This window comes from Marmota flaviventris, chromosome X, assembly GCF_047511675.1.
Source record: "Marmota flaviventris isolate mMarFla1 chromosome X, mMarFla1.hap1, whole genome shotgun sequence".
Lineage (NCBI taxonomy): Eukaryota > Metazoa > Chordata > Mammalia > Rodentia > Sciuridae > Marmota > Marmota flaviventris.
The window spans coordinates 116,488,928-116,512,896 of record NC_092518.1 but is presented as its reverse complement, the minus strand read 5'-3'; the positions used below and the strand labels follow the sequence as shown (position 1 = coordinate 116,512,896).

The following is a 23,969-nucleotide window of genomic DNA, read 5'->3' as shown; positions in this document are numbered from 1 at the left end:
ACAAATGTGGAATGCTTCACAAATTTGTGTGTCATCCTTGTGCAGGGGCCATGCTTATCTTTTCTGTATAATTCCAATTTTAGTATATATGTTGCCAAAGCTAGCACATCTTTTTATTTTTTATTTTGAGACAGGGGTGTCACTATGTTGCCTAGGACTTCACTATGTTGCTGAAGCTGGCCTTAAATTTGTCATACTCCTGCCTCAGCCTCCCAAGTCACTGGGATTACAGGCATGCACCACCATACCCAGCTCACTCTACTCTTTTGTGTGTGTGTGTGTGGTGCTGGGGACTGAACCCAGGGCCTTGTGCATGGGAAGCAGGCACTCTACCAACTGAGCTATATCCCCAGCTCCCCATTCTACTCTTGATAGAACTTTGAGTTGTTTTAGGCACTGGCTATTATGACTAATGCTGTTACAAATAGTTCTGTATTCATGTCTTGGAGCATACATGCATGCATTTCTGTTGAGTATACCTAGGAGTGGAATTTCTGGATCCTAGGATGTATGCATATTCAGCTTCGGTAGATAATGGCAAAAAATTATAATTTTTTGCACTTAGAATAAATCTTCAAGATCAAGACCAGATGACTCATTTAAATACAGCTCAATCCCAAATCTACAAATTTAAAGATCACCATTTCTCCTGATCCTAGACCTCTTGAATCAGAGTTTATTGTACATTGTCATTGTGGCCTGAGTACCCCATCAAGGTACTAGGCCAAAATTATGCTGCAGTTCCTTTGTTGGATCACACAAATGAAAGAGAGTTTAGTGACATTGGCCATGGTGTGAGGCAAGAAGCAAATTGTTTGGCTAAGGGTGTTAGCTGAGTTAATCAGCTTCCTCCCTGCAATTAGACCTCTTGTTTGCTCCAAGAGTCAATTGGCTCAGGATTCAGTATCTCAGGCAGATTCTCTCATCCACACTTGTGCGTTAGGAAAGAGCATATATGGGAAGCATGTATGTATGTATGTGGTGCTGGGGATGAAGCTCATGGCCTCACAAATGCTAGGCTATATCACTGAGCTAACCCCAGCCCTTTTTATTTCTTGCTAAGTTGCCCAAGCTGCCCTTGAACTTGCAATCCCCCTGCCTTAATATTTTATTTATTCATTTATTTGTACTGGGGATTGAACCCAGGGGTGTTTAACCACTAAGCCACATCCCTTTTTATTTTTTTTATTTTAAGACAGGGTCTCACTAAGTTGCTTAGAGCCTTGGTAAATTGCCCAGGTTGGCCTCAAACTTGTGATCCTCCTGCCTCAGCTTCCCAAGCCACTGGGATTACAGACATGTGCCACTGTGCCCAGTGTCTTTCACTTTAAAATAGCTCAGTGGTATCTATACCTTCAGCCCCTGAAATTTTCATTTAAAGAAGTGTTTTTCAACAAAGAGTCCTGTGTTTTGGACCCTGAGCTATGAAAAGCTAAAAACAGCTCAAAAATCTAACAAAAAACTATTTAACAAGATAGCTCCCCCTGCCCACCTCGCTGTGTATGTGTGTTTTAAACCATTGAGTGTACCTAAACAATTGCTTTATATAGGTATTTCACCAGGAACTTCAGTTTCTCTGGGAAGAGATAAAAATACAGTATTTCATGACACTGTTCCCACAATTCTTAAAAAATCGTGTTTGTCTTTACTAGCACAATATAAAACATCTCCTGTTGATAGTTATTTTACTTCAAGAAAACAAGGCAGGAATCTCTAATGGCAAATTTTGCACACATTTTTAAACCTGAATTCTTCATATAGATTACCAGGCATGTTTGACTCCAACCATATTTTCCCACATAATTATTTCTTTTAAATCTCTTAATTATTCCATTCTGTTGAATACCATCTGTCCTGCTGAGGAACAACTGCGTCTAAACAAATCAACAGGTTTTGCGTCATTGTCTAAATATGAGGGAGAAGCAGCCCCCTAACTATACTCTGGCACTTGGGTGGAAATGAAGAGTTCTAAATTCCACATTGGGAAGGCCTCATCTTAAGCTCCCCTGGAAGCTAACTTTCATAACTTGTAGAGCCCAAAACCAAGCCAAATGAATTTTGGAAAGGTCAGTGGGAAAGGGATTGGGGTGGGACTTTCCCAGAGAATGTTCGAGCCTTTGCTCCATGAGCTGTCTGGTCACCCGGACAATTTGTCCCCTCAGGGAGGGTGGGGAAAGGAGCAGAAGCCATTCTTCTCTCTTGGTACCTGGGCCCAGGGGGGCTGGAAATCTGGGATTTGCCCAGTTGGCTTGGGAGCAACCATCTCGCCCTGGGAATGAGCCCGTTGGAGCCCCATGAACAGTGAAGTTATGTCAGGAACCTTGGAGAAGGAACACAACATCTGTGGGAATAAAATAGCCGAGGATTGTCTGCCTTGTGTCTTGTTTTCTAGAGAACTGCTGATGTGTTTCAAATAATCAAATACTGTGCACTGGAAAAGTGCTTTTCCCTGAAGTCAGTTCCAGGCACCCCAGAGCTCCAGTGCTTCTGGTAAAGGCTTGCAGACATTGCTGTTAGCACACCACTTTCCAACAATAATTGACCTTTCTCCTTTTTTATTTTCTTTTTTCTCACCCTCTGTCTTGTTCTCACTGCTCCCCCACCCCTCTTAGTGTTCTCTTTATATGTTTATTTCTTCCCTCAAAGATGTAGCCAAGAAGTCCTGATGGCTCTCAGAGTTACAAAAGAGGTCAAGTCCAGGGGTCTGACAATAACCAGCAGTTCTGAGAAATCAATAAGTCCCTGAAGGTGCATGTCCACCCTCTTCAATTCTGTCAGCCCCACCCTACTCTACTTATGTGTGTTGTCATTGTCCTTTCATACATGATCACTTCTAAATCAGTTCATGCAAAGTGATGAGAATGAAGAAGTAGCTAGTAGCTCTCCTTTCAGCCTTTCTGCTTGATTTCCCACACACTCAACTGGCCTTAGTGTGGGTAGAGATGCCGTATCTCCTCCCCCACAGTCCTGTGCAATGTCAAGGGGAAGAGGAAAGGAGCACGTCATTGTAGTGTTGGGAATCAACAGTACTCCCAATCAGGTAGCAGGCCTATTAGTGCACACACACTTCCTGGCCTCTGCCCTGGCCCCTGCCCAGAGCTCCAGCATGCTAATCACAAGGAAAACAAGTGCACATGAACGTCAGCAGTGAACCAGCAAATGGCTCACTTCAAAATTAGCCCACAGCATCTCTTTTTCTAGCTGCCATCCAGTATTGGCAGTGGTAATCACACCAGTTAACACCCCAAATCGGCTTGGGATTATGAATGGAAGGAAGGGAGATCCCCGTACAAGCAAGCAGCTGTCCCTTTGGTTAATTATTGGGATCCACAAGCCCATCCCCATTGCCAAGGCTCTAGTGTCGAGATGATGAAATAGGTGATTAAGGGACTTGGAGGCCAGTCCACACTGCAGCTTTGTCTGGAGTATTCCAACGACAAGTGTTATTAGTCCACTAATCATAACATTGCCTGCAGTGGAATTTCCTTGGGAAGGAATGGGGCAGCGCCTCCATGCCAGAGGGCCGAGCAGCATGAAAATACTAACACATCACAATTGGCTGTTCTGTGGGAAGGCCATTCCAACATTCAATTCAGGAAATAGGTCACCAGGCTGGGAGATGCACTGCTATTTTGATTTACTTCCTTTGACTCTCAAAGTTTGCATACACTTTCCTTGGGGTAGAATCAAACTCCTCCAAGTTACTGGCTTCTGGGGTGACATGCAGGGGAAAATCCAAGCAGGTTGGGAAAACAGGGGCATGGATTCTCTGTAGTCAGTCTTGCAAAGTCCACTGGCTTCTAGGAATCAGACCTGTTGCCCTTTCCACTACTCCTCCATTTGGCCCCCTTCAGCGCATCCTCGAATAGGTCTGGGGCCATGGCTTTTAGTAGCCTGCAGCTGTGCCTGCCAGATAACAAATGTTTGGTTAAATGGTGAAGAGATACAAACGGATTGCAGGGTGCCAGAGCCTTCTCAGTAATGAGCATAGCAAATCTTCCATTTCCAAGCATCTTGGAAGGACGAGATGTACTCATTTGGAGTCTCCACTGCCAGGGGTGTTAGTACCAGCTGTTGGATTCAGAGACCACCCCCGTTGATGGGGTTAGGGGCCCAGCCAGCCCTTTTTTTTTTTTTTTTTTTTAATTCTATACCTCTGGTCACTTGCGCTTTAACAAGCAGGAGTCAGGAGCCAGTGGTGGGTAATGATCTGTGGGCTCTGTCACCAAGCAGCTGCCTCTTCTTTCTTGGATCAGTTTGATTTTTCTTAAATCCAAGCAGTTGTCTACTGCCCTGGAGAATCAGCAAAGGGTACTTGTGAGTCCATTGGTATTTGCAGATTTTGCATTGGGTGAAGCTTATTACCACCCCCCATTTTTTTTAGATAGACAGATGGTCTGTCACTGGGGGTTCTGAGCCTACCCCCTGCTCCCTTTTTGTTTTTAACCATTTAACTGCTGGGTAATTCTGGATTCACAACTTTTTTTTTTTTTGGTACTGGAGATCCAACCAAGGGACGCTCTACTACTGAGCCACATCCCCAACCCTTTAGTATTTACTTTGAGACAGGATCTAAGTTGCTAAGGCTGGCCTTGAACTTGCTATCCTTCTGCCTCAGCCTTCCAAGTTGCTAGGATTATTGGCCTGTGCCACCATGCCCAACCATAGCATCTTTCTTTTCTTTTCTTCTTTCTTTCTTTCGAGAGAATTTTTTAATATTTACTTTTTTAAAAAATGTTGGCTTACACAACATCTTTGTTTGTATGTGGTGCTGAGGATCGAACCCGGGCCGCACGCATGCCAGGCGAGCTCTCTACCGCTTGAGCCACATCCCCAGCCCCCATAGCATCTTTCTTGACCAGATATATTCTAATCTATTTTATTTATTTTTAAAAATGTTTTGTAGTTGTAGATGGACAGAATGCCTTTATTTTATTTGTTTATTTTTATGTGGTTCTGAGGATTGAACCCAGTGCCTCACGTTTGCTAGGCAAGCACTCTGCCACTGAGCTACAACCCAGCCCCAGATGTATTCTATTTTATTGGAATATAATCACCTGCCATCCCAACAGTTAGGAGAGGAACACTTGTGTCAGTGGTGCATTGGGGTATTTAATTGCTGTGGGAAGGTTTGAAAAGAGGCCTCTTGGTGAATAAGACCAGAGAGCTTGCTTGGTCTCTGTTTCTCTCAGTTTTTTTCTCTCTCTCTCTTTCTTTTTTCTCCTATTAGTCATGACCTATATAGGCAAACAGGAAAGGGAAATCTTTGTGACAAACTCTCCTGGCAAGTCTACTTATTTGGGCTCTGGACTTGAGAAGTGTTTCAGTGCCTTTTAAAATTCTAGATAGTGTTTTAACATTATTTCCATTAGTTGTATGGATTTAAAAAAAAAAAAAAACAACGAATCTTTAGAGCACAGGTTGTCTCAGATAACTAAGGTCAAATTTACAGTACTGGGCTGGGGCTGTAGCTCAGTGGCAGAGTGCTTGCCCAACATGTGTGAGGTACTGGGTTCGATCTTTAGCACCACATAAAAAACTAAACAAATAAAGCCATGCTGTCCATCTACAACTATAAAAAATATTTTAAAAATTACAGCACTGCAGAACTATCACATGGTTATTGCTTATACTTCAGGGACAAGTAAGAGGTACAATTCAAAAATCATGAGAGCATCTGGGCACAGTGGCACATACATGTAATCCCAGCAGCTCTGGAGGCTGAGGCAGGGGGACCATGAGATCTAAGCCAGCCTTAGGAACTTAGTGAGGCCCTAAGCAACTCAGCAAGGCCCTGTCTCTGAATTTTTAAAAAACTTAAAAGGGCTGGGGCTATAGCTCAGTGGTAAAATACCCCTGGGTTCAAGCTCTGGTACCAAAAAAAAAAAAAAAAAAGAATAAAAAATAAAATAAACAGAATATTAGCCAGGCATGGTGGCACATGCCTGAAAACCCAGTAACTTGGGAGGCAGAGACAGGAGGATTACAAGTTCAAGGATATTCTCAGGAATTTAGCAAAGCCCCAAGCAATTTAGATCCTATTAAAAAACAAACAAACAAACAAAAAAACCCTGGGTGTGATGGTGCATTCCTGTATTCCCAGCAGCTCAGGAGGCTGAGGCATAAGGATTGTGAGTTCAAAGCTAGCCTCAGCAAAAGCAAGGCCCTGTCTCTAAATAAAATATTTAAAAGGGCTGGGGATGTGGCTCAGTGGTTAAGGGCCCCTCCGTTCAATCCCCATCATCCCCCTCCAAAATGAGAGCAAGTCCTCCCAAAGGTATCTGGCAAAGCCTGGGGCACAATGCTTACAGAGGCTCTCCTGTGAGCTGTGTCTGAATTTGATTCCCAGCTGTGCGGCTTGCTAGCTGTGAGGTTAGGCAAGTTCCTCTGCTCCTGTTTCCTACCCTCCAGGTCCTAGTGCAAGAGGGTTGGAAAAGTTTAAGAAGATAATGTTGGGGATATGCTTTCTTAGCCCAGTCCTGGAAATCAGCAAAGTGGTCACTAAATATTGACTTTTCTCATTATGAAAATCACCTCCTTGGCTTTGTTGTCCATTTCCTGTTCAATAGCAACTGAAGGAGCCACAGGAGCCCCCCTGCTCCACAGTCTGGCTATTTTTGAGGCTCCATTTGGAATGGGATGGCCCCAGCAGTCCAGGGGGTGGGAGGCAGTGGGGAGGGAGGCATTATTCTCTGGGTTGCAGCTGTGGCAGCCAGTACAGTATCCCCCACATGCCAGATGAATCAAGCTGAGGGCCAGATCTGGGCTGTGGGCCAGAGGTTCCCCACCCTGATTTATAGTGTGGACAGAGATGTGGGTGTTTTGTGAATATATTTTGATGATGATAAAAAAAGAGAGGGAAAAAAAACACCATTCCTTAAAAATGTGCTGAGGGAGGGAGGCTGAGGCCTATCCGTGAGATTAGAGCAGCCCGACTGTTAGCAGTAGCAACTTGCAAGAAAGAGGCCCCTGGAAAAGCAGCCTGTGAGAAGCAGTGCCCCTTGGAAGGCAGTGAATTGTGAATGAGGCCCCTGTATGCCAGCCATTGGGGGAGATCAGGCTTGCTGTCCCCTCTGCAGGTGTGGAGTAGGGGGACTTGGCTTGCATTTTAACTCCTACAGGCCCCAAGAACAGAGAAAGGGACCACTGGGCCTACGGGGCTCTGGGAAGACTCTGAGTCCCATGGTTTCTCTTCACTCACATTTATCTAGAAACCAGCTACGCTTTGCTTTTGGGGTCAAGCCTAGGTCATTACTCACAGGTAGAGGACAATAGTCTCGAGACTGCCTTGGATGGAGTTTGGGGGGAGAAAAAAAACACCTCAAGGATTTGTTCTCAGCCTTCAACCCAAAACATTGATTTTTTTTTTCTTTTTTGGTACTGGTGATTGAACCCAGGGGCATTTAACCACTGAGATACATCCCCAGCCCTTATTATGTTTTATTTAGAGACAGGATCTTGTTAAGTTGCTTAAGGCCTCTCTAAGTTGCTGAAGCTGACTTTGAACTCGTGATCCTCCTGCCTTAGCCTCCCCGTCCCTGGGATTACAGGCGTGGGCTACCATGCCCAGCTCAATCCAATGCATTTGATAGTGCTCCCAGTTCTGGGGTTAAGGGAGCTGAGTGATTGGAAGTGGAGCCTCCCTCTAGAATGTTCCCTTCTGGGACAAAGCAGAGCCAGGCATAGGCCCCTGCCCCTGGTTTCCTCATGAAGTGTCAGGCACAGATGGCGTGGCTTACTGTATTTCATTGAGGAAAGAACCTCAACTAGGTTTCACAGGACCCATACAGATCTCTGAAGACAAATGTTTTATTCTCCAAAGGTGAGACCACTAGATGGACATTGTGCTGTACCACACAGCATGTACAATCACATTAGTCTGCAAATATTTTTCCTGCAAGGGAAGGGCAGTGAGCACTCTCATGCCAAGAACCAGTAATACCTGACAAGTACAATCTGTTTTTTTCCCTTCACCTCACACTGCTCCCTGCCTCAGGCCCTCTGTTCAAACTGGGCCTCATCCTTGTCCCCAGCCCCTTTGCTACCCAACCAAGCTCAGGTTCACTTTCAAGCTTTCAATCTTGGCGTTTTCTTGTCCTTTCATGAGTCAAAGCTTCTCCATCTTTTCACATGGATGATTCTGTCAGGAAACAGCCCCAGATATCCCTAACCCCCCACCCCCTGCATTATTGCCTATCCTGGAGCATTTGGGTACATACTGCCCACAAGCACATCCTCCTCATGAACTCCAAATCTGCTGATTAGTCTAGAGGACCAAGAAAACTTAAGTGACAAGCAAGTCTGAAGGAGAAAGGTGAGAGGTGAGTGCTTCTCTTTTGGGGGCTGCCTGTCCAGATCTAGCACAAGTGGGTTGTTGGAGATTTTCTATTTTTCTTTTTTTCCTTTCCTTTCCTTTTCTTTCTTTCCTCCCTTCCTTCTTTCTTTCCACATACTGCCCTCTTTTATGTGCTTATTCACTGAGGCATGGCTCTTCCACACCCCCAAGGCCAACCCTAGGTTACTTTGTGAGTCTCCTCTGATTTTCCCCAACAGGCAGAGCTCCCCCTGCCTTGAGCCCTGAATGTTCTCTGCTTTATATCTAGGATGAGAACTGAGAGTCCATGAGAGGGGCTCTGGTCTGTGTCACTTGGGGCTGGCTCCTTCAAGGAATGGTGAGAAGCCCCCTGAAATGAAATAAAATAGCTCCTCAGGCTTTTCTTTTTTAATTTCCCACTTCCTGCCTCAGAGCTCAACAAAGGACTTGTGTGTGGCATGTGTGCATGTGTGTCCCATGGCAAGAGAATGCATACAGGAGGCTTGTTGTTCATTCACTTTTCTTGGGAGGAAACAGAAGTGGGTGTCTATTCCCTCGCCATCTCTCCTTCCAGCTTGCTCAGAAGGTCCTTTCTGAACAGTTTGATTTGACCTAACTACAAAGCCACATTGCAGCCTTCCGACTACCTCCCACTCCCCATTTGGTGCCCCAAAATAGTGTGTTCAGTTGATGTTTGGGGACATTGTACACATTCTTGGCAGAAAGGAAAGATTGGGGCCATTCCTGACTCCGGGTGCTGGTGTTTCATGCTAACAAAGGTCAAGGTTTCCCCTCCCCAGCAGTCCTGCTTTTTGATGATCTGGCAACAGCCAAACCTGTCACTGCTTTGGAGGGCCCTAGTTCCACATTTGAGAGCATCTGCCAGGGGCTGGGCTCCATAAAGCTTGGGTTTTCTTTGAGATCCAGTTGAAAAATGGAGTACACACTGTGGGTGCATGCTCCCCACAATTCTAGAAGAAAATTCTTGGCTACGAGTGTAGCAGAGCCCATTTACAGACTAAATGTGCTAATTATAAATGGTTCTTATCTTGTCATTAAAGCAGATCTGGCAGGCCTGGGACTTGGCAGCCCTTGGTTAGCTATTAGTTCCATGCTACTGTACTGGCTGGGCAGTCATAAAACCGTGTCTCTTTGAAAAACAGTCCATCATGTACACCAGCCTCCTCTGCACCCATTAGCCCAAATTGGTATGACTTGATGGTCCTGTCTTGGGCTGCTCAAATGCTGCATCCCATTTGTGGAGCTTTAGGCGGACTGGAGGGAGGGCACAAGGCTGCATACACTGAGGCTGGGTCTGAGGATGTGCCTGCCCCCAGCGCCCCACCTTTCTCTCCCCTTCCTGCTGGAAGTAGCTGTCTGCTTAGCCTCCCAGTCCTGTGCCCTATTCTGTCTGTCAAGCTTTGCTAAGGAATTTACTTCAAGTTGGGAGTTCTTGATAAGATCCTGGGGCATGACTCACAAGCATTCTTGCACATTAACAGGAGTATGAAGGAGGCCCAAAGACCCCCAGATGGAAGCCACAGTGCTGGGATGAGTGTGCACAGGGTAGATATTTTTGGACTGAGTCTTCTCAGAAGACACTGAGAATTTTAGGCATCAGAAGGTAGTGATTGGAGAAACAGGAGCAGGGCTTCCCAATTCCTGGGAAATCCCACCAGACAGACAACACTGAGTCTTGAGTCACTTGGTATCAGTCTCTCCACTTTACCCTGGCAGTGTTTCAGGCTGGTTGTCTTGCTAGAGAGCATTTATGAAGGTGGCACATACCTTTGCAGCATCCTTAGGATAGCTCATAGTCTAGGCCAGAAGGCTGAAGGCTTTACCCAGCATTTGTAAAGCTTGAATTGGCTTTTGTTTAAAAGTCTCTTTTTGTTTTGTTTTGTTTTTTTAGGATCCAATCTTCTCTTGACACAAAAACATAAATTTGGGAATCAAATTGAATCACTACTTGTTTATTCACTTCCAAAAGTTAAGGTTTTTGGTGGCACATGCCTATAATCCCAGTGGCTTTGGAGGCTGAGGCAGGAGTACTGCAAGTTCAAAGCCAGCCTCAGCAACTTAGCAAGGCCCTAAGCAGCTTAGTGAGACCCTGACTCTAATAAAATATAAAAAGGGCTGAGGATGTGGCTCAGTGTTCAAGTGCCCCTGGGCTCAATTCCTGTACCAAAAACAAAACAAACAAATAAACAAAACTTGAGCCAAAGGAACAAATCTCTTAACAGTGAAATTTCAGATATCAGCCAGCAAATTGTTGGGTTCATAAAGAGATATTGAGAGAGGGTACCTTTCTGGCATGCCTGAAATCATACTCTGAATGTCAACCCTCCATTTGGGAACTAGTATCTATCTATAGCTGGGAAAATCCCAACACGGTCAAGTGAAAAAATGTGAGCTCTGGAACAATACTGTCTGGGGTCACATTTCAGCTCTGCCACTTTCCCTGTGGGACCTTGTATAAATTACTAATTGCTTAGTGCCTCAGTTTCCTCATTCTATCAAACAGAATAGTTATCATACCTAACTCAGAGGTTCTTATGTGGGTAAGTTTAGATAACTTGAATATATATAAACATTTAGCCAAGTGCCTGGTAAAACAGGGGCACATAAATGGTATCTAGTCTTGCCATTTTAATATTAAAGATGCCTTGCCTTGAACTATGTAGGTCACTTTGGGGAAACTCAATCCAACTGGAATTATTGACTCTCTTCTGTGCTGGGGACACTGTAAGGAATATAACAGAAATCTGCGAAGGAGGAACTGTTCTCCAGGAGTTTCTTTGGCAGGATGTTTTGATCTTCCTCTCAAGGGCCCCATCTGGCAGCCACATGGAGAGGCCTGGGGTTCTTTCTTCCACAATGTGCAAGGGTTCTAATGTAAGACAAGCATATGTTCAATCCTTATCTCTGCCTCTTGACTGTGCTGTGACCTTGGGCAAGACACTCTACCTCCTCATACCTTGGTTTCCTCATCTGTAAAATGTGCATCAGAATTACCTCTTTATATGTTATGTGCCGAATGACATAGATTTATAATTGTTGCTTTATACAGTTGTGTTTTTTTAATCCACATAGGAAAAAGGCCTTCTTTTTTTTTAAAGAGAGAGAGAGAATTTTTTAATATTTATTTTTTAGTTTTCGGCAGACACACCATCCTTATTTTATTTTTATGTGGCGCTGATGATGGAACCCAGTGCCCCGTGCATGCCAGGCAAGCACGCTACTGCTTGAACCACATCCCCAGCCCTTGGAAAAAGGCCTTCTAAAAAATACATTTAAATTTTTAACATTTACCTTAGTGTTTCATTTGTCAGTGTTCTTTATTTCATCATGAGGATTCAAATTATTGTCTAATGTCCTTTCATTTCTACCTCAGGGATTCCTTTTACCATTTCTTGGGGTCTCTTGATAACAAACTCTCCCACTTTTGTTTTATCTGGGAAAGTCTTCACTTCTTCATTTTAAAGGATAGTTTTGCTGGACATAGAATTCTCTTTTTTTTCACATAAAATTCTTTTTTTTTTTTTTAGTCTTGTTTTTGTTCATTTTGGGTATTCATGACAGTAGAGTGCATTTTTACATATCATACATACATGGAGTCTAACTTCCCATTCTTGTGGTTGTACATGATGTGGAGTTTCACTGGTTGTGTATTCATATATGAACACAGGAAAGTTATGTCTGATTCATTCCACTGTCTTTCCTATTCCCATCGCCCTCTCTTCCCTTCATTCCCCTTTGTCTGATCCAATGAACTTCTATTCTCCTCCCACTACACCCTTATTGTGTTTTAGGGTCTGCATATAAAAAAGAACATTCAGCCTTTGTTTTTTGGGGAACGACTTATTTCACTTAGCATTTACATAGAATTGTATATGTCACCACACTGTCCTCTGACTTCCATGGGTCACTTTTTCCTTCTTCCTTTTTTTTTTTTTTTTTGGTGGTGGTGCTGGGGATGGAACATACTATGCAAGAGCTCTCCCACTGAGCCACATCCTGAGACCCATGATTTACGCTGAGAAATTAACTGCTAATCTTATTCAGGACCTCTTATATGTGATGAATTGCTTCTGTTTATGCTTGCAATGAGTCTCTTTGTCTTTGACTTTCAACAGTTTGATTATGATGTGTGTAGGTGTAGATCTTGTTGAGTGTATCCCACTTGAGTGTATTGGTTAAGCTTTTTGGATGTGTAAGCTAATGCTTCTTATCAAACTTAGGGGAAGTTTGGCTATTATTTCTTCAAATATTCTTTCTACTTGTTTCTCTCTTGCTCCTCTCTAAGATACCCATTAAGTGTCTATTGGAATGCTGGATGGTGTCCTACAGATCTCTGAGGCTCTGATCATTTCTTTTTTCTTTCCATTTGTCACACTAGATAATATCCATATCTTCAAGTTTCTTTTTCTTTTTAAATTGGTTCTTCTTAGTTATATATGACAGTCAGTTCTCTGTCTTTTTTTTTCTGATCAAATCTGCCATTCACCATTCTAGTAAATTTTTAATTTCAGTTATTTTAGTTTCAACTCCAGAATTTTTATTTTTAATAATTTCTTTTTTTCTTCTTTTTGGTACCAGGAATTTAACCCAGGGGTGCTTAAACACTGAGCTACTTTTTATATTTTATTTTGAGACAGGGTCTCACTAAGATGCCTAAGACCTCACTAAGTTGCTGAGGCTGGCTTTGAACTTGTGATCCTCCTGACTCAGCCTCCTGAGCTGCTGGGATTACAGGTGTGCACCACCACACCCAGCTATTTTTTAATAATTTCTATCTACTTATATTCTCTTTGTTGAAACATGATTTTTGTACTACTTCTTCTTCTTTTTTTTTTTTTTTTTTGGTACTGGGAATTGAACTCAGGGGCACTCAACTACTGAGCTACATCCCCAGCCCCATTTTGTATTTTATTTAAAGACAGGGTCTCATTGAGTTGCTTAGCGCCTTGCTGTTGCTGAGGCTGGCTTTGAACTCATGATCCTCTTTCATCAGTCTCCCGAGCTGCTGGGATTACAGGCATGCTCCACCCCACCTTACCATACTTCACTTCTTAGCTGTGGTTTCCTTCAGTTCTTTAAACACATTTAAAATAGCTGATGTAGAGCTGTGGGTACAGCTCAGTGGTAGAACTGTTGCCTAGCATGCATGAGGCCCTGGATTCAATCCCCAGTACTGAAAAAAAGAAGCTGATTTAAATCTAAAAAGTCCTAGATGTGGGTTTCTTCAAGAACAGTTTCTATTAATTTCTTTGTTCCTTGTGTAATAGACTATTTGCAGGTCTCATTATTTTTGTTCAAAACTGGGCTTTTGGCATATAACATATAGTAATCCTGGAAATCAGATTCTTCTTTCTCTCCAGAGTTTGCTGTTGTTGCTGCTTGTTGTATTAGTAATTATTTGTTTAGTGATATCCTATCAGAGGTGGTCGGTCCTATCTCATAGCTACAGTTTAAAAAGTATAACTCGCCCTACTGTTTGCTTCGGCTGCCCCACAACTATTCTGATGAAACTTGAAGCCAGTCATTTTGAGAAACAAGTTATAAATATCAAGCTTGTCTTGATGCTTCTTAGATCTTAGCTGAGCAACTTCTATTCAAATAACTCATAAATCATGAAGCCAATCAGCATCCATTATCTGCCTTCATGTCAGAAAGAGAAAAAAATGAGATTTATATGGCATGAGAGAAGATCTCATTCCACTCTTCTAAGAGTCCTGAAAAGCTCCCCTAATGAGAACAAGCCACAATCCAAAAGGAGAATTGAAATCCAAATCACCCAGAAAAGATGCCTCTTGCCCTTTCCTTCCACTCCCAAGCTTCCCTGCCTTTGAGGGGTGGGGAGCATACCCTGCAAAAGAACACTCTGGGTCCTCTGGTGTTTCTAGATATAAGGGTGCTTGTGTGGCTGTCTGTTCCACAGCAAAGGGGGCAGCACTAATGGCAATCTGGAGGTGAGCAGAGCCTGGGGCACACAGACTGGAAAGGTAGGTAACCTGAGAACCATGGACAGAGTGTCTCTGGCACTGGATGGAGTGAGAGGAGGGAGAGAAAATGGGAGAGGGAGCCAGGGAACCAGGCAATGAGTCAAAGAATGGTCATAAACTCAGTGCTACTGAGGCAGGCTGAGAGTAAGAGGCACTTTGCTTTTTTTTGAGTCCATATTTTCACTAAGCAGCTTTGAATATTGTTATTTGGGTTCTTGAAATGTTCTTCCACAATCAACCTTATGCGATCATTCAACAAATATTTATCACGTGTCAGGTACTGGGAATATTGAGATGTTTAGGTCTTTTGTGGTTACAGGAGAAACTAATGTACAGAAAATGAGATTGTAGTGAGAGCAGGGCTGTGACTGAGAGAAGGCTAGGGAACTGGAATGCCAAAGAGGCCCCTCACTCTAGCTTGGAGCGGGTGTGGGAAGGAGGATCCTGTATGACCTCTGGCAGGTGGTAATGCTTGAGCTGAATTTCACACACGTTTGTCAGGTCTTGTTGGCAGGAAGAGTGTGTGAATGTGCAAGCATCCCAGGGAAAAGGCACAGCAAATGCAGGCCAAAGCCAGAGAGAGTTTCTGGTATATTCTGGTACATTCTGAAGTGGAAAAATAGCTTTGGAAAGTGAACATAGATGTATGGAGGGTTCCAGAAGGAAATGAGATTAGAAAGCTAAGTAAGTTCAGATCACAAAATGCCCTGCGTGTTTTAAAGAGGCATCTGTGTTTTATCTTGAAGCTTATGGGGGAGTCAATGAAGGATTTCACAGGGGAATGACCTGCATAGTGTAAGAAGGTGGTTAAGAGTGCAGCATGAAATCCTGTCACTTGTGACAACACAGATGGACCTGGAGGACATTATGTTAAGTGAAATAAGCCAGGTGTGGAAAGAAAAACACTGCATGATTTCACTCTTGTGGAATATGACAAAAGTTGTTCTCATAGAAGTTGAGAGTAGAATGGTGGTCACTAGAGACTGCAGAGTTAGGGGGGAGGGATGGTTGGGGAGAGGTTGATCAACGGGTAAGTTACAGTTAGATAGGAGCAAGAGGTTCTGGTGTGCTGTTGCACAATAGATAGTGCTAATGTACTGCACGTTTCAAGAAGTTGCCAGAAAGGATTTTTTGAATGTTGTCATTGTGAAGAAATGGAAAAACTTTAAAGTGATGGATATGCTAAATCACCTAATTAACCACTATATATATGAATCAAAACATCATACTGTACCTCATAAATAGGCACAGATATTATGTGCCATTCAACAAAATAAAATAAAAATTTAAAAAGACTACAGAATCCATGTGCTAGTGATGTCCATAGTGTGGTCCCTGTACCAGTAGCAACAGTGCCACTGAAAACTTGTAAAAATGCAAATTTTGTGCTGGGATAGTGGCTCAGTGGTAGAGCGGTTGTCTAGCATGAGTGAAACACTGGGTTTGATCCTCAGCACCACATAAAAATAAAAAATAAAATAAATATATTATGTCTACATACAACTAAAGAATATATATTAAAAAATGCAAATTCTTTGGCCCCATCTCAAACCTACTGAGCCAGAAACTGGAGATAGGACCAAATTATCTGTGTGTTAATAAGCTCTCCCTTGAAAGACTATCTAGGTTGGAATCCCAGCTCTGAGGAAAAACTAAGACAAGTTCTGAACCTTTCTGAGCCCCAGTTTCCTCCAGTGCAAACTGAGAATTATAAATTCGTTGTGAGAATTAGTGTGTTAATAAATATAAAGTGTTTAGAATAATACCTGGTCCATAGTAAGCCCTCAATAAATGTGGTATATTATGAATGTTACTATCACTCAAATTTTTTTCTAGATGGCCATTTTTTTAGAGGCACAGAGAGATTTACTTGGGAAAGCAGAGATACCTTCAAAGGAGAATGTGGGCTATCTTGGGAGTGAGAAGCTTTAGGGTAAAAACAAGGAATATATATTCAAGGGAGAATGCTAGCCATCTTGAAAGTCAGAAGCAGCCCCCCATTTTTTTGTACCAGGTATTTAACCCAGGGGTACTTAACCACTGAACCATATCCCCAGCCCTTTTGTGAATTTTCTTTAAAGACACAGTCTTTCTGAGTTGTTTAGGGCCTCGATAAGTTGCTGAGGCTGGCTTTGAACTTGCAATCCTCCTGCCTCAGCCTCCACAGACAGGTGTGTGCCACCTCAAACATTTTTATACCACTAATTTTCCCTCTCCTTTCTTCTCCCTCTCTTTTCCCATTTAAAAATACGTATTAAACATCTATTACAAACTAGAAGATTTCTTCTGGGGAAATTGCCTGGAGATAATAGTAGCATCCTAATGAGACTCCAGAAACTGGAATTCAGGGTGTGACCTTGGACAAGCCCCCTTCTCATGTCTTGTCATCTGTGAGCTCATTGGGGGAGTGAGGAGGTTGGAACAGATGATTTCTGAGAAGTAAGTAATTCTGCTTACTTCTAAATGAGTCACATATAACAACCATTTATTGAGTACTATTGTAACTTCCATAGACTCTCACCATAAGCGCATGAGATAGGTATTTTTATGCCCCAGTTGAAAATAAGAATGTGAGCCAGGTGTGCTGGCACATGCCTGTAATCACAGTGGCTTGGGAGGCTGAGGCAGGGGGATTGCTGGTTCAAAGCCAGGCTCAGCAACTTAGTGAGGCCCTAAGGAAATTTAATGAGACCCTGTCTCTAAATAAAATATAAAAAGGGCTGGGGATGTGGCTCATTGGTTAAGCGCCCCCAGGTTCAATCTCTGGTACAAAAAAAAAAAAGAGAGAGAGAGAGAGAATGTGAAAGCTGAGAGAAGATAAGCTTGCCCCAAATGGTATAGCACCCAAGTGGCAGAGCTGAGATTTAAGTCAGATCTGGCTCATTTGTGTGCCAGTGCCTCCTATAGCACACGTGGATTCCTTCAGAGAGATAAACTAGCTTGTTCAAGGTCACACAATTAAGCAAGGGGCAGGGGAAGGACTAAAGTCCAGATTTTTTGACTCCAGGGCCAGTGTTTGGTCTACAAATCACAGTGGCCTTGAACAATGAAGGCTAACAGCGTACTAAGTGCTGGACAGATGAATGGCCCACCTCTTGCCTACAGGCTCCAATAATCTCAAGTTAATAGACAACACACAAGCCTTGTAATGAACAGCCACATGGCACAGAGGTCAGTGGGCCCCTGCAGGGTCCCTTTGAAATGCCTGAAGGGTTCCAAGAGGGTTCAGAATGGACTTCCTGCCCTAGGATTCTGTCAGGAGCAATTTGAAGGTGTTATGAAAAGTAACATGCTGGCTCTTTCCAAGCAAATCTATGGATGCCATTGAATATTTCCCCATTCAGTGATCTTCAAAGTGAGGTCTGCACATTAGGATGCAGAAACAAAGCATTAGAACTTCTTTTTCTATTGCTTATAAGTTTTATTTATTTATTTATTTATCTATCTATCTATTTATTTATTATTTCAGTACAGGGATCGAACCCAGGGGTGCATAACTACTGAGCCACATCCCCAGTCCTTTTTATTTTGAGACCGGGTCTCGCTAAGTTGCTGAGACTGGCCTCAAACTTGTGATCCTCCTAAGGAGCCTCAGCCTCTTGAGTCAGTCTCTGGGATTACTGCATGTGCCACGACACCTGGCTTGCCTCTCACTTTAAAATTTCTATTTTCTGGATATACCTTATGACATAAAACATACATACTAATAAGACTCAGGAATACCTGTTTATATTTTACAAATCATAAAATGCATACATAATTTAGAAATGACTTTCAGATGTTATATACTGTTCATAATGATTGTATTAGTATATAGTAAATTATTATGTTATAAAATGAGAAATATGTCTACACAAATATATATGTACACATAATGATTATATATATATAGACTTAAACTTTTTTTTTTTTTGGTACTGGGCATTGAACCCAGGGGTGCTTTACCACTGAGCTACACTATGTCCCCAGTCCTTTTCATTTTTTTAGTATTGAGACAAGGTCACACTAAGTTGCTTAGAGCCTCACTAAGTTGCTGAGGCTGGCCTTAAACTTGCAATCCTCCTGCTTCAGCCTTCAGAGTCACTGGGATTACAGGTATGTGCGACCAGACCCAGCTAGACTCAAAAACTTTTTTGAAAATAGGGGCATGAGATAGACATCACAGTCCTCCACTATTAGAAATGGCAGCATTTTACATCTTGTCTCTGTGTTGGTAGGGCAGAAGTGGCATCTTCTTTGGAATTTAATAGGCACAAATGTCTGTGTGTCATCTAGTCTAGTCTGAGTGCCTACTCTCCATGTGGAGACTCTGGTAGAAACCAAGTCCCTGCAACCTTTGTAAAGTAAACAAAACAAAACTAAATACTTCTTTACTAGGGTTTACTAGTAAAAAAACGTTGGGGCTGGGGATGTGACTCAGCATAGAGCACTTGCCTGGCATGCATGTAGTTCTGGGTTCAAACCCCAGTACTGACCACCACTTTTGTATTTGGCACATGATCCAGTAATTAGGGCTTGGTAACAACCACTTTGGTCCACCCACACAAAGGAATATATTATCTCTCGATGTAAAATGATGTTGGAGAAAAATAGAGAAAGTTATGGAGAGATGATCTTATAAAGAAAAATAGTTTCTAATTAAAAAGGGATGATTAGTAATTTCTATAAAAGAAAACTCCAAGCTCCTGTATATAGGCATAGAGTAGGAGGAAAGAGCATGGCGTACATGTGGTGGTGCAAATGTAGGCATTTTTCTTGTCTTTTTTATAATTATTTGTTTCCTAAAATTGAGATAAGAAGTTTATATTGGTTTATAATCAGAAAAAATACTTTGTGTGTGTGCGCATGTGTGTTGCTGGGGATGCAACCCAGGATTTCATGGATGCTACACCCTCAGCTCCGGAAAAAAAAAAAAAAAAAACACTTTTTAAAAAAAGACAATAAATTGGGGCTGGGGATGTGGCTCAAGCGGTAACACGCTCGCCTGGCATGCGCGGGGCGCTGGGTTCGATCCTCAGCACCACATATAAATAAAATAAAGATGTTGTGTCCACCGAAAACTGAAAAATAAATATTAAAAAGTTCTCTCTCTCTCTCTCTTTAAAAAAAAAAAAAGACAATAAATTGAGCACTTGCCCTTGAGAAAGATGTAAGCATTCTCTCAGGCAAAATGCAGACACACAGAAAGAAAACTGTGCCCTACTTGTGGCTGTTCCCTGCAAGAAGTTGCTGAGGGCTTTATCACATTAGCCCTTGGTGGCGAGGGCACTGGTGGAGGGCTTTCTTTCAGGTCTCAGAACCGGAAAGAGTTGTGCTGGTTTGCTTCTTATCTTATGGACACTGTGACTCATGCAATTCAGTGATCTTCAAAGGGTTGTTTTTTTTTTTTTTGGTGTGATAATCCCCTGAGATTCTTTCTAACTTTTTATTTTGAAGTAATTTTTGATTTATATGGAAGTTAGAAAAGAGAAAAAAAAAGTGCAAAGTTGCCCCAATACATTCATCCCGCTCTCCTTAATATTTACTGACTTAACCTCAGCACAGTTCCCTTTTCATAACCAGGGAATTAACTTTGGTACGACAATATTAACTAAGCCATTCGGTTTATTCAGATTTTCCCAGTCTTTCCACTGTCCTTTTTTCTATTTCTGGAACCCACGTGGCATTGAATTGCCATGTTTCCTTTGTGTCCTCCAATCTGTAAGCAGTCTTCAGTCTGTCTTTGTCTTTCATGACTTTGACATTTTTTAAAACATACTGGTCAGCAGTTAAATTGTAGAATGTCCCTCAATTTAGGATTAGATTGAGTTTATTGCATTTTGCACAAGAATACCAAAGAAGTGATATCATGCTATTCTCACAGCTCCCTGACCTTTTAATAACTGTGTCTCTTTGCATATTTTTGTCACATAATTTTAAAGCCACAAGTGTAAATGACTGCAAAGATGTTATTGGTAATCTATGATAAATACCAGCACTTAAGATAATATATTTTTACATCTAAGTGGCTTATAATGCTCTCCCTATGACATTTCTCTGGCAATAAATTATGCTTACAAATTGAAATTAATTTTACTTCCTATACCATTAAACAGTAAATATTAAAATTATTGCAATATTATACACAATGATCAAAACAAAGAAAATATATTCAAAGTTTTAAAAATAGGTATTAATCACAAAAAGTAAATTTTTATTTAAATGTATCTCAATGAAATGATGGAACATTTTTTTTTTTTTTGTATCTATGAGTAAAAATTACTTACTGCTAGCCTGTTGTGGTGGCTGGGGCATGTCGGTAATTTCAGTGACTCTGGAGCCTGGGACAGAAAGATCACGAGTTTGAGACAAATCTCAACAATTTCGTAAGGCCCTAAACAACTTATCGAGACCCTATGTCAAAGTAAAAAATAAAAACAGCACGGAGGATGTAAGTCAATTGTAAAGCATTCCTGATTTCAGTCCCCAATACAAAAAAAAAATACTTATTGCTAGAAGTTATTTAGTGTCAAGTATATTTTTAATTTTTTTCTACATAAGGCTAAGAAAACTTTCATATGAATAAAAACAGCAGAATTGAAAATTTTTATGATAGCATTGTCATATAAATCTTATCAGCACCTTCTGGGTTATATACCAAAAATCAGAGTGATTGCCCAACAAAAATAACATTCTTTTTCCTTTTTTTATTGAGATATAGTTCACATACCATAAAGTACACCATTTTTAACTAGACAATTCAGTGGTTTCATTATGCTAAAACAACTGTGCAACTAATTCTACTGCCTAAATCCAGGGTATTTTCATCATTCTAACACACACACACACAACTCCCTGCCAGGCACAATGGCACAAGCCTGAAATTCCAGCAACTCAGGAGACTGAGGCAGGAAGATTCCAAATTCAAGGTCAGTCTCTGCAATTTAGCAAGATCTAGTCTCAAAATAAGAAATAAAAAGAGCTACCAGGTATGGTGGCACAAGCCTGTAATCCCAGCTTCTGGGGAGGCTGAGGCAGAAGGATGGTGAGTTCAAAGCCAGCCTCGGCAACTGTCAAGGCACTAAGCAATTCAGTGAGACTGTCTCTAAATAAAATACAAAATAGGGCTGGGGTATGGCTCAGTGGTTGAGTGCCCCTGAGTTCAATCCCCAGTACCCCCTACACACAAAAAAGAAAAGGGCTAGGATACAACTCAGTGGAAGAGTATCCTTGGGTTCCGTTTCTGCTATCAGAGAGAGATAGACAGAAAAAGAAACTCCTTACATATTAGTAGTCATTCCTCATTCTCCCACCCCTGTCTCTGGGATTATCTATTCTGATCATTTCATAGAAATAGAATCATATAATGTGTGCCTGTCTTAGTTCATTTCCTGATGCTATAACAATATCACCAGAATATACCAGAATACCAGACTGGGTAAATTATGTAGAAAAAAGATGTATTTTATGGTTCTGAAAGCTGGGAAGTCCAGGATCAAGCAACACCTGGTAAGGGCCTTTGTGCTGTGTCATAACATGACAGAAGGCATCACATGTCAAGAAAGCACAAGGGAGAGAGAGTGCAAGCATGTGCCACAGTTATAACAAATAATTCTCATAACTGGCCCACTGTGGAGACAATGATGTTAGTCCAGTCAAGAGGACTAAGCCCTTGTGACTTAATCACCTCTTAAAGATCCTACTTCTTAGCTGGGCATGGTGGTATAGGTCTGTAATCCTAGTGACCCGGGAGGCTGAGGCAGGAGGATCACAAGTTCGAGGTCAGCTTCAGCAACTCAGAAAGACCCTGTCTCAAAATGAAATATAAAAAAAGGCTGGGCATATGATACATGTGGTAGAGTACCCCTGGGTTCAATCCTCAGTACCAAAACCAAAAAAATCCACTCCTCACCTCTCAATATTGTTACAATGGCAATTAAAATTCAGCAGTAGTTTTGGAGGAGACATTCAAACCATAGTAGTGGCTTTTTATGTCTGATCTGTTTCACTTGGCATAATGTTTTCAAGGTTTATCCACATTGTGGCATGAATTAGCACCTTCTTCTTTTTTTAAAAAAAAAATTTTAGACGTTGATGAAACTTTATCTATCTATCTATCTATGTATGTGTGGTGCTGAGAATCAAGCCAAATCCTCACACATGCTAGGCAAGCACTTTACCACTAAGGTGTGACTCCAGGCCCCCCCTTATCCTTTTTTAGAGCTGAATAATATTCCATTATAATGATAAACTAACCTTATCTGTTCAGCAGTTAGACAGCTGAGTTTTTTCAATCTTTTGGCTATAATGAATTGTGCTGCTTTTAACATTCATTTACAAATCTTTGGGTAGACTTATGTTTTAATTTCTCTTGGAGTGGAATTATTGGGTCATATGATAACTTTGTATTTAACCTTATGAGAAATGGCAAAATATTTTCCAAAGTGACTGCAGCATGTTGCATTCTCACTAGCCATGTTTCACATAATTTCTCCACATAGTTGTCAATCCTCCTCCTCCTCCTCCTCCTCCTCCTCCTCCTCCTCCTCCTCCTCCTCCTTCTTCTTCTTATTTGGTACTGGGGATTGAACCCAAGGGTGCTTAACCACTGAACCACATCCCCAGCTCTTTGGTATATTTTATTTTGAAATAGGGTCTCTCTAAGTTGTTGAGGCTACCTTTGATCCTCCTGTCTCAGTCTCCCAAACCACTGGGATTACAGGTGTGCACCACGCCTAGCAACAGTTATTATTATCTATCTTTTTGTTTTGTTTTGTTTTTTTGCGGAACTGGAGATTGAACCTGTACAATCCTAGTATACAGCTACATTCCCAACCCTTTTTATTTTCTTCTTGAGACAGGGTCTTGCTAAATTCTCCCAGCTAACTTGCAATCCTCCTGCCTCACCCTCCAGATTAGCTGGAATTGCAGGCATGTGACACTGCACCCAGCTCTGAATAAACAACATTTTTGAGACAAATTTTTCTGTGTTGCCCAGACTGGTCTCAAATTCCTGAACTCAAACAATCCTTCTGCCTCCATCTTTGGAGTAGTTGGGACTACAGATGCATGCCACCATGCCTGGGTTCTATTCTGAATTTTGTTGGGGGTTTTTACATCTATATCCATAAAGAATATTTGTCTGTAGTTTTTACCCAGGTGTGAGGTGAAAAAGACTTGGATAAAATCTCCTCTATTTAGAAAATGACTATTACAGATTGTTTGTCAGTAAGTGGTCTGTAAAAACGCAGCTTAGCTTTTCTGTCAAACACATTTATTCACAAGCCTCTTGTGTGTGTGTGTGTGTGTGTGTGTGTGTTGTCTGAATTTATTTTTTTCTTTCCTTTTTATTAGTGCATTATAATTGTACACAATAGTGGAACTCTTTGCTACATATTTGTACATGTACACAATATAACAATATGTTTTGCTCAATTTTGTTCTTTAGTACCTTTCCTTTCCCTTCTCTCCTCCCTCCCCCTGATCCCCTTCCTCTAGTCCGCTGGTTTCCCTTCTATTTTCATGAGACACTTCCTCACCATTTCCCCCACTTTTTCTCTCTAACTTCCACATTAAGAGAAAATGTATGACTCTTGCCTTTTTGAGTTTGGCTTACTTCACTTACCCTAATGCTCTCAAGTTCCATTCATTTTCCTGCAAGTGCATAATTT

General features: G+C 41.8%; 1 non-coding gene across 1 annotated transcript; it reads right to left on the bottom strand.

Moving 5' to 3' along the window:
* LOC114101869 (U6 spliceosomal RNA) lies at positions 1–109 on the bottom strand. The gene has a single exon (XR_003584415.2). It is a non-coding gene; the product is annotated as a U6 spliceosomal RNA (small nuclear RNA).
* Between the last annotated feature and the right edge of the window lie 23,860 nt (positions 110–23,969).